Below are 9,017 nucleotides of genomic sequence, written 5' to 3' on the forward strand. Positions count from 1 at the left end.
GTTTGGTCAGCATGCAGGCAATGAAGATTTGAATCAAGTGCTGTAGTCGGCATGCAGTAAAAAAAGCTTGTACTAGTGTGTTTTAGTCGACATACAGTAAATGAAGCTTGTTCTTTGGTGCTTTAGTCGACATACAGTCAATGAAGCTTGTACAAGTGTTTTTGTAGTCGACATACAGTTAATGAAGTTTGTTCTTTGGTGTTTTAGTCGACATACAGTAAATGAAGCTTGTACTAGTGTGTTTTAGTCGACATACAGTAAATGAAGCTTGTACTAATGTGTTTTAGTCGACATACAGTCAATGAAGCTTGCACTAGTGTGTTTTAGTCGACATACAGTAAAGCAGCAACCATTTGATTTTCTGGGGTGGGGGGGGGGGGGGGTTGGGGGCTATGGTTTTTTTTGGAAAAAAAGTTTGTTTCCAGTTTTAAGTGAAAAAAATAATTTGTTTTGGACCCTGAGAAAAAAAAATTGTTTGTTTCACCCTCAGCCGCCACTATATGTAATGCTTAAAGTGAAAGAAAAAATTTGTTTACGGTTTGTCGCTAAAAAAATAGATTGTTCTTTAAAAAAAAAGTTTGCACAAAAAAAAAAATTCATAGCCCCCCCCAGAAAATCAAATGGTTGCTGCCTAAATAAAGCTTGTTCTTTGGTGTTTTAAAAGTCGGAATGTCGACAATGAAGCTTGGACTATTGTGATTTACTCAACATGCAGACATTAAAGATTGTAAAATGGTGTTTTATTCGACATACAATGAAGTTTCAGGAGTAGGATTTGCTTATTTTTTCCAGACACTTTTTGGTAGGGTTTGTGAGCTTGAGGTCTTTAGATTTCTATGTTGTGTTTTGCGTACTGTTGTTTGTCTTTTTGCCTTTTTGGAAAGATTAGAACTTGTTCTAGATCTTTACTTAGGCACCACCCTCCCTAACAACAGGACAGGTTAGCTACTGTTACTAAATGTATTCACACTAAAATATAGTTCCCTATAGTTCTCATATATGTGCACTTAATACACAAATAAACTGAAAAAAACTGGGTATATTATTGGGGCAGTTCATTCAAGAATGTATGTCATTAATGTGTGTTGATTTGCAGGCTTTTTTAAAAACATTTTGATTAGGTAAGTGGGTATTGATTCAACTAGTATGATTGACAACTGTCATTATCACTAAACAATCAGAGACAAGGTGGACTTTTAATTACAATGCCCCACCTCCTAAACTGCCAATCAAATTGACCACATTTGATTACCTATCTACATCAGTCTTACATAATTGTACAGACCACTCCAGTATGCATCTAATTCTTAATACACAAGTATATATATTTGACCTCATAATTGATTACACAAATGTGTGTATTATTTGTTTGAAATTCATAAGGATGATAGATTTATTTATTGCCAATTACTTTTGATCTACATTACATAAAGTAATTCTGTAAATTATATCTGAAAGATAAATGATTAATGGATTAGCAAGATCTTAAAAAAATGAAATATGAATATAAATATGAATATATAAAAGGTGTTCAAGTATGGCCTATAATTTACTTGATAAATTTCCAATAATCATCTGTAATTAATCAACATTTAGATTAGTTCACTTTTTTATCAGGAATTGGTTTGAAACAGTTTTAAAATTTATAAACTTTTAATTATAAAAAAACATTGTTTATTAGTTTATTTCCCATCAATCATTATGTTTATTTTAGTCATTTGAATTTTTATTAGAAGTAAATATATATTTTTGCAATCAAGAAAGAATCCACATTTCAATAACATTAGTTTTTTAATTAGTTTACGTTGAAAAATAAAATTGAAAATGCCCTGTGTTGAAAAATACATTAAAATTTGATCAAAAGGCACTCTAAAACTTTTAATTTTCAATGCCATATAACCTCTGTTTCAACTTACAAAATGCACCAAAACAACATTTTTATATTATTTTTGTTGGCACTTTAAAAGCTTTTAGCTGTGGTCTAAATTTATGTCTTACAAGGATATTTGGTAACATTTACTAGAAGATTTTTTTGTTTTTTTGAAACATGTTCAGAACCGGCAACATAATTTTGATTAGATATAAACTGCAGTTTGAATAATTGAATAAATTGTGCAAATTAAGAGACCCATATTTTTTTAATTTGAGCTCATTTTATCCTCATACTGGAAAAGCAAGTTTCCTTCTAAAGATCTTCTGTAAATGCAATTTTCAGCAATAGTGCTTTATAAATGTTTATTTTCCCCCACCATACCTTAATATGAAATAATTCAAACTACTGTTCTAATCTTTCCATGAGTGATATCCATCACTTTGATTTTTATTTAGCCATGAGGTTGTCAGTTTATTTTCGATTTACGAGTTTGAATGTTCCTTGGGTATCTTACGTCTGTCTTGTACTATTGTCAGCCAACGAAACTTGTAACATGGTGCTTAAGTGGACATACAGACACTGAAACTTATTACGTGCTGCCTTTATCAACATGCCGAAAATGAAGCTTTAATCGAGGTGTTTTAGTATGGTGATTTATTCGACATGACGACAATGCAACTTTTTACTTTGGAACTTTATTCGGCATGATGACAATGAAGTTTGTGGTAGGTGTTTTTTTATTCGGCATGAGTACAATGAATCTCTTAGTCGGCATGAGTACAATAAATATTTTAGTATGGTGCTTTATTCGGTATTAGCACAATGCATCTTGTAGTGTTGCGTTTTATTCTGCAGTTTTATTCGGCATAGAGACATTGAAGTTTTATTCGGCAGAAAGCAAATGAAGCTTTTACTTTAACATTTCAGTACAAAGGTTAATTGACATGTCGTCAGGTAAATAATCTATTTAGTATTTTTGTAATTTAATTTTATAGTCAGCTGGTTAACAGATATCTGGTAGATAACTCACAAGAAAAATTCGTAAGGGTTCCGCAGAACCCAGTGTCTCGCCTACTCTTGCTGTTAATCGCAGGCTCAACAAAATTGAGGAAATTAATCAATAAGATATTACAGTTGATACTCATGATCTTTTAAGTGTACGAAGCTTCTGTCCAAGTTTGCTAAAAATCCAGGATAGTTTATGAATCTAATAAATGTTAAAAAACTTTAACTGCAGACTGAATGTAATGTTAACTGGAAGAAAACAAAATTTCCTTCTAGATACTACTGTCTAGCTTTTGATCATCAACAAGCTTCTGTCCAAGTTTGGTACAAATCCAAAATAGTATAAGAAAGTTATTAAAATTTTGAAAAGTTTAGAGTGAATGTGTTGTTTCCTGGCAGATATCTAAGTCCATTTAAAACTAAAATACGAAAAAATAGATTTATTTTGTACAAAATTTCGTTCTAGATACTAGCTTTTGATCATAAACAAGCTTCTGTCTAAGTTTGGTACAAATCCAAAATAGTATAAGAAAGTTATTTAAATTTTAAAAAGTTTAACCAGAGTGAATGTGTTATTTCCTGGCAGAATATTTAAATCCATTTAAAAGTAAAATACGAAAAAATAGATTTATTTTTAAAACATCTAGTTTTACAAAATTTCCTTTCTAGAAACTAGCTTTTGATCATAAACTACTTCTGTCCAAGTTTGGTACCAACCCAGGATAGTTTAAGAAAGTTATTAAAATTTTAAAAACTTTAACCACAGAGTGAATGTTATATTTCCTGGCAGAATAACTAAGTCCATTTTTAAGTAAAATACGGAAAAAAATGGAATTTTATTTATACAATTTACTTCTGGATACTATCTTTTGATCATAAACAAGCTTCTGTCAAAGTTTGGTAGAAATCCAGGATAGTTTTAAGAAAGTTATTAAAATTTCAAAAACATTAACCACAGAGAGAATATTTGTGTACACCCGGCCGCCAACGACGACGACGGAATAAAGGATCGCTTAGCCTCACTTTTACGACTAAAGTCGAAGGCTCGACAAAAATAATTATGATCTTCCCGCATTATATAATATTAGATGACACGATGTGACAATAAAAAACATGTATCGTATCAACAAGAGTATCTCGTGTTTCATTGAAAGGATTAATTGCTCAGATGCGGATTAAGAGGGGTTTTCAGGGGGCCCGGGACCCCTTTTTCTGGGAAAAGTTTGTTTGATTATATAGGGAATAACTTGGGCATGACGGGGGCGGTCCCCTCTTAGGTAGTCAGTGGCCCCCTCCCTTATGTAAGTTATGAAAATTTTTGGATCCACCACGGTTGCTGATAAACTTAGAGGCAAATTTAAATTCATACACGTTAATGATATATGGTTATACAAAAACTGACAAATGATTGAGATTTTTTTGGTGTTGAAGCTCATTTCAAGGTAACAGTCTGCGGGAAGACATGGGCAGAAAAATGGCAATAGTTCACAGTATTGGCCGGATTGTTGATACTACTATTTTAACTGATCATCTTTGGAGTATAAGAGAGAGGCAGAAGATGCCAAAGGATATTCGAAGATCTTCAAAGTCTAAAGTCAAACTATTTTACAGTGCCATGCAAAGAAACGAGAATAACAGACTACAAAACACAACACTAAAGACTAAAGCAACAGGATCATCACGAAAACGGGGATATCAGGTGATATGGAAAACTGTTGTGTAAAAATCAGTGGCAAGGCCTTATTTGGTAGGCCGAAATCAGTGGGGAAAAAAGATCATCTTATAACATTCCAACACGGGAGACCAAGACGTGACAGTGTATGTTAAAATAAGGAATGACTTAAACTTCACCAATTGGTTAAATAGCTTCATTGTAAGCAGATTTGACATTGCAAGCTCTTGAGTATCTTTAAAACTGCGAGATGTATACTCCATATGCAAGCCCTTCTTATATGTGGAGTTAAAAATTAGGAAGCTGAAATCATTTCTTTCGTCATGAAGTTTTGTTCTCAACCAATCCTCAATGTCAATTTCTAGATTTAAGTTTAGAAATGATGCAGGCTTAACTGCACAATTTTCAATATCACGTTCTTTGTTAAGACAATTATGTAATTAATATATCCAACTCCAATTAAGGAAGATCTAGTTCTTCATCTTTTGTTGAAATTCAAAGGAACGAAGAACTGACCTATGATTCAGGTTTCTCTTTGAGTTGACTTCTGAGTGAATTGTAAATACTTAATTTCTTTTAACAAGCAGTTAATGCAATGTGATTTACACATACATACATACATACATACATACATGAAGTTGTTGGGGGCTTTGTCTGTGGGACACCACAGTTGTCATGAAACTAAGACATGTGATTAGTAACATTTGGGACTTTAAATATAGATGTAGCATGTGTATTGATATACCCCTCAAGTTTTTTTTCAACAACCTCATAGCCATAACACATGCAGAAAGAGTATTTAGGTCTTTTTTTTATTCGTGTTGAGCCTATTACCAGGCATAATCCTCTTCTAAATCCATCAGCATCTTTTTGTTTTTGTGTTTAAATTTGATCAATTTAGGCTCACAATATTTTGGGCATTTGGATTACTAACCTTGTAGAGAAGTTATAGATGATGTTGAGAAGATGGCTTCATCAATTTCTTATAAAAATTTCAAAAAGAAAGGTTTATCTTGATGTGTGAAATTAAGGGGAGTCAATACAGTCTCAGAGTAGATCAATTATGAACATTTAATGCATTGGTTTTCTTTATGCTTTGTCATTTTTAAATAAAACTGAAGACTAATTTTTAAATTTTGTGACAGTCGCACTGCATTTCTAATTTGGTGTGAGACAAGATATGAAGTAACAGGAACATTTTAAAATTTCTGAAAATTAAAGCATGGTAATGGAAACATTTGATGTATTTATTTCAAAATGCACAACGAAAGCCAACTCATATAAAAATACTAAAAATATAACAATACAAGAACATTGTAAACTGCTCAACGAAGGTTGTCAAATTTTAGCATTTTTATCATGTTATATTTCAATCAAAACAATACTTCAGATCTGTTAGTTAATATTTATGAATGCTTTAAAATAACACTAAACACATTTAACATAAGTTATAGATATTGATTTTTTTTCAAAGAAATTAACTTGCCCTACAACATATCTTAAAAAAAAAAAGAAGACAAAAATAACAATACAATAAAACTGTATCGACTTTCCTTAAGTTGCCTGCATGTACTTTTATATGTATGTCAATTTAAATGTTCCATAAACACATTTGAAGTCTTTTTCTCTTTTTTTGTTGGGGGGTTGGGGGGAGGGAGGGGGTTAAGTTTGAAATAAAATCTACGAGTCATGAAATAGTATAAAGAAAGATTGAGAAAAAATTTCCAAACTCTGGTTCAGTACATTTATAAATATTAAATGATGATTTATTTTTGTATGATTTAATATGATAAATAGGCATGGTAAAGGAAAGTACTTTAAATTTGTGTTAGTAGTCATTTTTATATGTACACTGAATAAATTGGAAATTATCCTATTTCATTTGATATTACTAGATCTGTATTGAACGGACTAAAAATTTTGAATGATCCCAAACTTACTGTAGTCCTATATCAAAACATACATTGTGGGTTCATTAATGTTTGTGAGTTAACATTTTAATGAGGTGAACTGTGAATTAAGTGTTCAACAATGTACAGCTTCATTATAGGCTGGTATTCAATTTATGGCAAACCAAAAATTTAGGGATCAACAAACATTCAATCTTCCCTCAATCCGTGATAAATTGGTACTCACAAAATAAATGAATTCACATTATATTCGTCACAAGTCAAAATATGTACTTTTTGGAGGTTGAGGTGAAATTGAATGGGTCTTAATTTTTTTTTCCTAAATCAAAATGCACATTAGGTTTTAAAGTTTACAAAACCTTTAAAAGGAAAGTATAATAAGAGCTATTATTTTGCCCCTGAAATGACAAAAAGAGTAAAATTATTCAATTTAAAAATAAGGAGATGTGGTATGATTGCATATGCAACAACTATACACAAGAGTCCAAATGAGGTGGGAGTAAATAACTATAGGTCATGGTATGGACATCAATATTGAACAATATCCATACCTTATAGTCAGCAATTAAAGGCCAATACATGTACATCAATATTGAACAATATCCATACCTTATAGTCAGCAATTAAAGGCCAATACATGTACATGACATATTGTGAAACAAACAGCCTGTTTTAATCATAAACAAATACCACAGACTGCAACCAATGACAACCAGATGCTCCGCAGGGCGTAGCTTTATACGACCGCAGAGGTTGAACCCTGAACGGTTGGGGCAAGTATGGACACAACATTCAAGCTGGATTCCGCTCTAAATTTGGATTGTGATTTAATAGTTGACACAGCATAGGTTTCTGACACAGAATGAATATATTCAAATGAACTTAAAATTTTTGTTTTCTCTTACTAAGACTCTTAGAGCAATTCACTATGCTGTTGAATATTAATCCTCTCAAAAAAATGTTTGAAGAAATTTTCTTTTTATTTATGAAATTTCAAATGAGAAAAATTGAACCCAATTTTTTAATCACATCCCCCTTTCCCTTATTCCAAAACTATTTTCAATTAAAATATTCTAATGGAGTTTGCAACAATTACTACTCATTTAAATACATCATAAAATATTAAGATGTAAAAAAACTGCTTGTTATCACTGAATGGTAAAGATTATTTAAATTTATCAGTTGGTAGTAAAAAGTGAATATACATTGTATATTGTATATAACAAAGATTTAAGTTGATTCTGGACAAAGAAAGATAACTCCAATTAAAAAAAAATTCTTGCAGATATTTCTTGCTTACTATACTGGACAAAGAAAGATAACTCTTAATTAAAAAAAAAAATGCTATTTCACAATATTGTGAAATTAGATATTTCTTGCCATTGCACAATACTGTGCAATTGAAAAGACTTGCTATTGCACAATACTTAATATAATAATTTTAGATCCTGATTTGGACCAACTTAAAACTGGGCCCATAATCAAAAATCTAAGTACATGTTTAGATTCAGCATATCAAAGAGGCCCAAGAATTTAATTTTTGTTAAAATCAAACTTAGTTTAATTTTGGACCCTTTGCACTTTAATTTAGACCAATTTTAAAACTGGACCAAAAATTAAGAATCTACATACACAGTTAGATTTGGCATATCAAAGAACCCCAATTATTCAATTTTTGATGAAATCAAACAATGTTTAATTTTGGACCTCGATTTGGGCCAACTTGAAAACTGGGCCAATAATCAAAAATCTAAGTACATTTTTAGATTCAGCATATCAAAGAACCCCAAGGTTTCAATTTTTGTTAAAATCAAACTAAGTTTAAATTTGGACCCTTTGGACCTTAATGTAGACCAATTTGAAAACGAGACCAAACATTAAGAATCTACTTACACAGTTAGATTCGGCATATTAAAGAACCCCAATTATTCAATTTTGATGAAATCAAACAAAGTTTAATTTTGGACCCTTTGGGCCCCTTTTTCCTTAACTGTTGGGACCAAAACTCCCAAAATTAATACCAACCTTCCTTTCATAGTCAAAAACCTTGTGTTTAAATTTCATAGATTTCTATTTACTTATACTAACGCTATGGTGCGAAAACCAAGAAAAATGCTTATTTGGGTCCCTTTTTGGCCCCTAATTCCTAAACTGTTAGGACCGAAACTCCCAAAATCAATACCAACCTTCCTTTTGTGGTCATAAACATTGTGTTTAAATTTTATTGATTTCTATTTACTTTAACTAAAGTTATTGTGCGGAAACCAAGAATAATGCTTATTTGGGCCCTTTTTTGGCCCCGAATTCCTAAACTGTTGAAACCAAAACTCCCAAAATCAATCCCAACCTTTCTTTTGTGGTCATAAACTTTGTGTCAAAATTTCATAAATTTCTATTAATTTAAACTAAAGTTATAGTGCGAAAACCAAGAAAATGCTTATTTGGGCCCTTTTTGGCCCCTAATTCCTAAAATGTTGGGACCAAAACTCCCAAAATCAATACCAGCCTTCCTTTTATGGTCATAAACCTTGTGTTAAAATTTCATAGATTTCTATTC

General features: G+C 31.4%; 1 long non-coding RNA gene across 1 annotated transcript; it reads right to left on the reverse strand.

Moving 5' to 3' along the window:
- Nucleotides 1–6,193: 6,193 nt before the first annotated feature.
- Nucleotides 6,194–7,169, reverse strand: LOC134725229 (uncharacterized). Its single transcript, XR_010108534.1, has 2 exons — nucleotides 7,070–7,169; nucleotides 6,194–7,011 (listed from the first exon to the last, which is right to left on the reverse strand). It is a non-coding gene; the product is annotated as an uncharacterized LOC134725229 (long non-coding RNA).
- Nucleotides 7,170–9,017: the final 1,848 nt, after the last annotated feature.

Source organism: Mytilus trossulus, chromosome 1, assembly GCF_036588685.1.
Source record: "Mytilus trossulus isolate FHL-02 chromosome 1, PNRI_Mtr1.1.1.hap1, whole genome shotgun sequence".
Lineage (NCBI taxonomy): Eukaryota > Metazoa > Mollusca > Bivalvia > Mytilida > Mytilidae > Mytilus > Mytilus trossulus.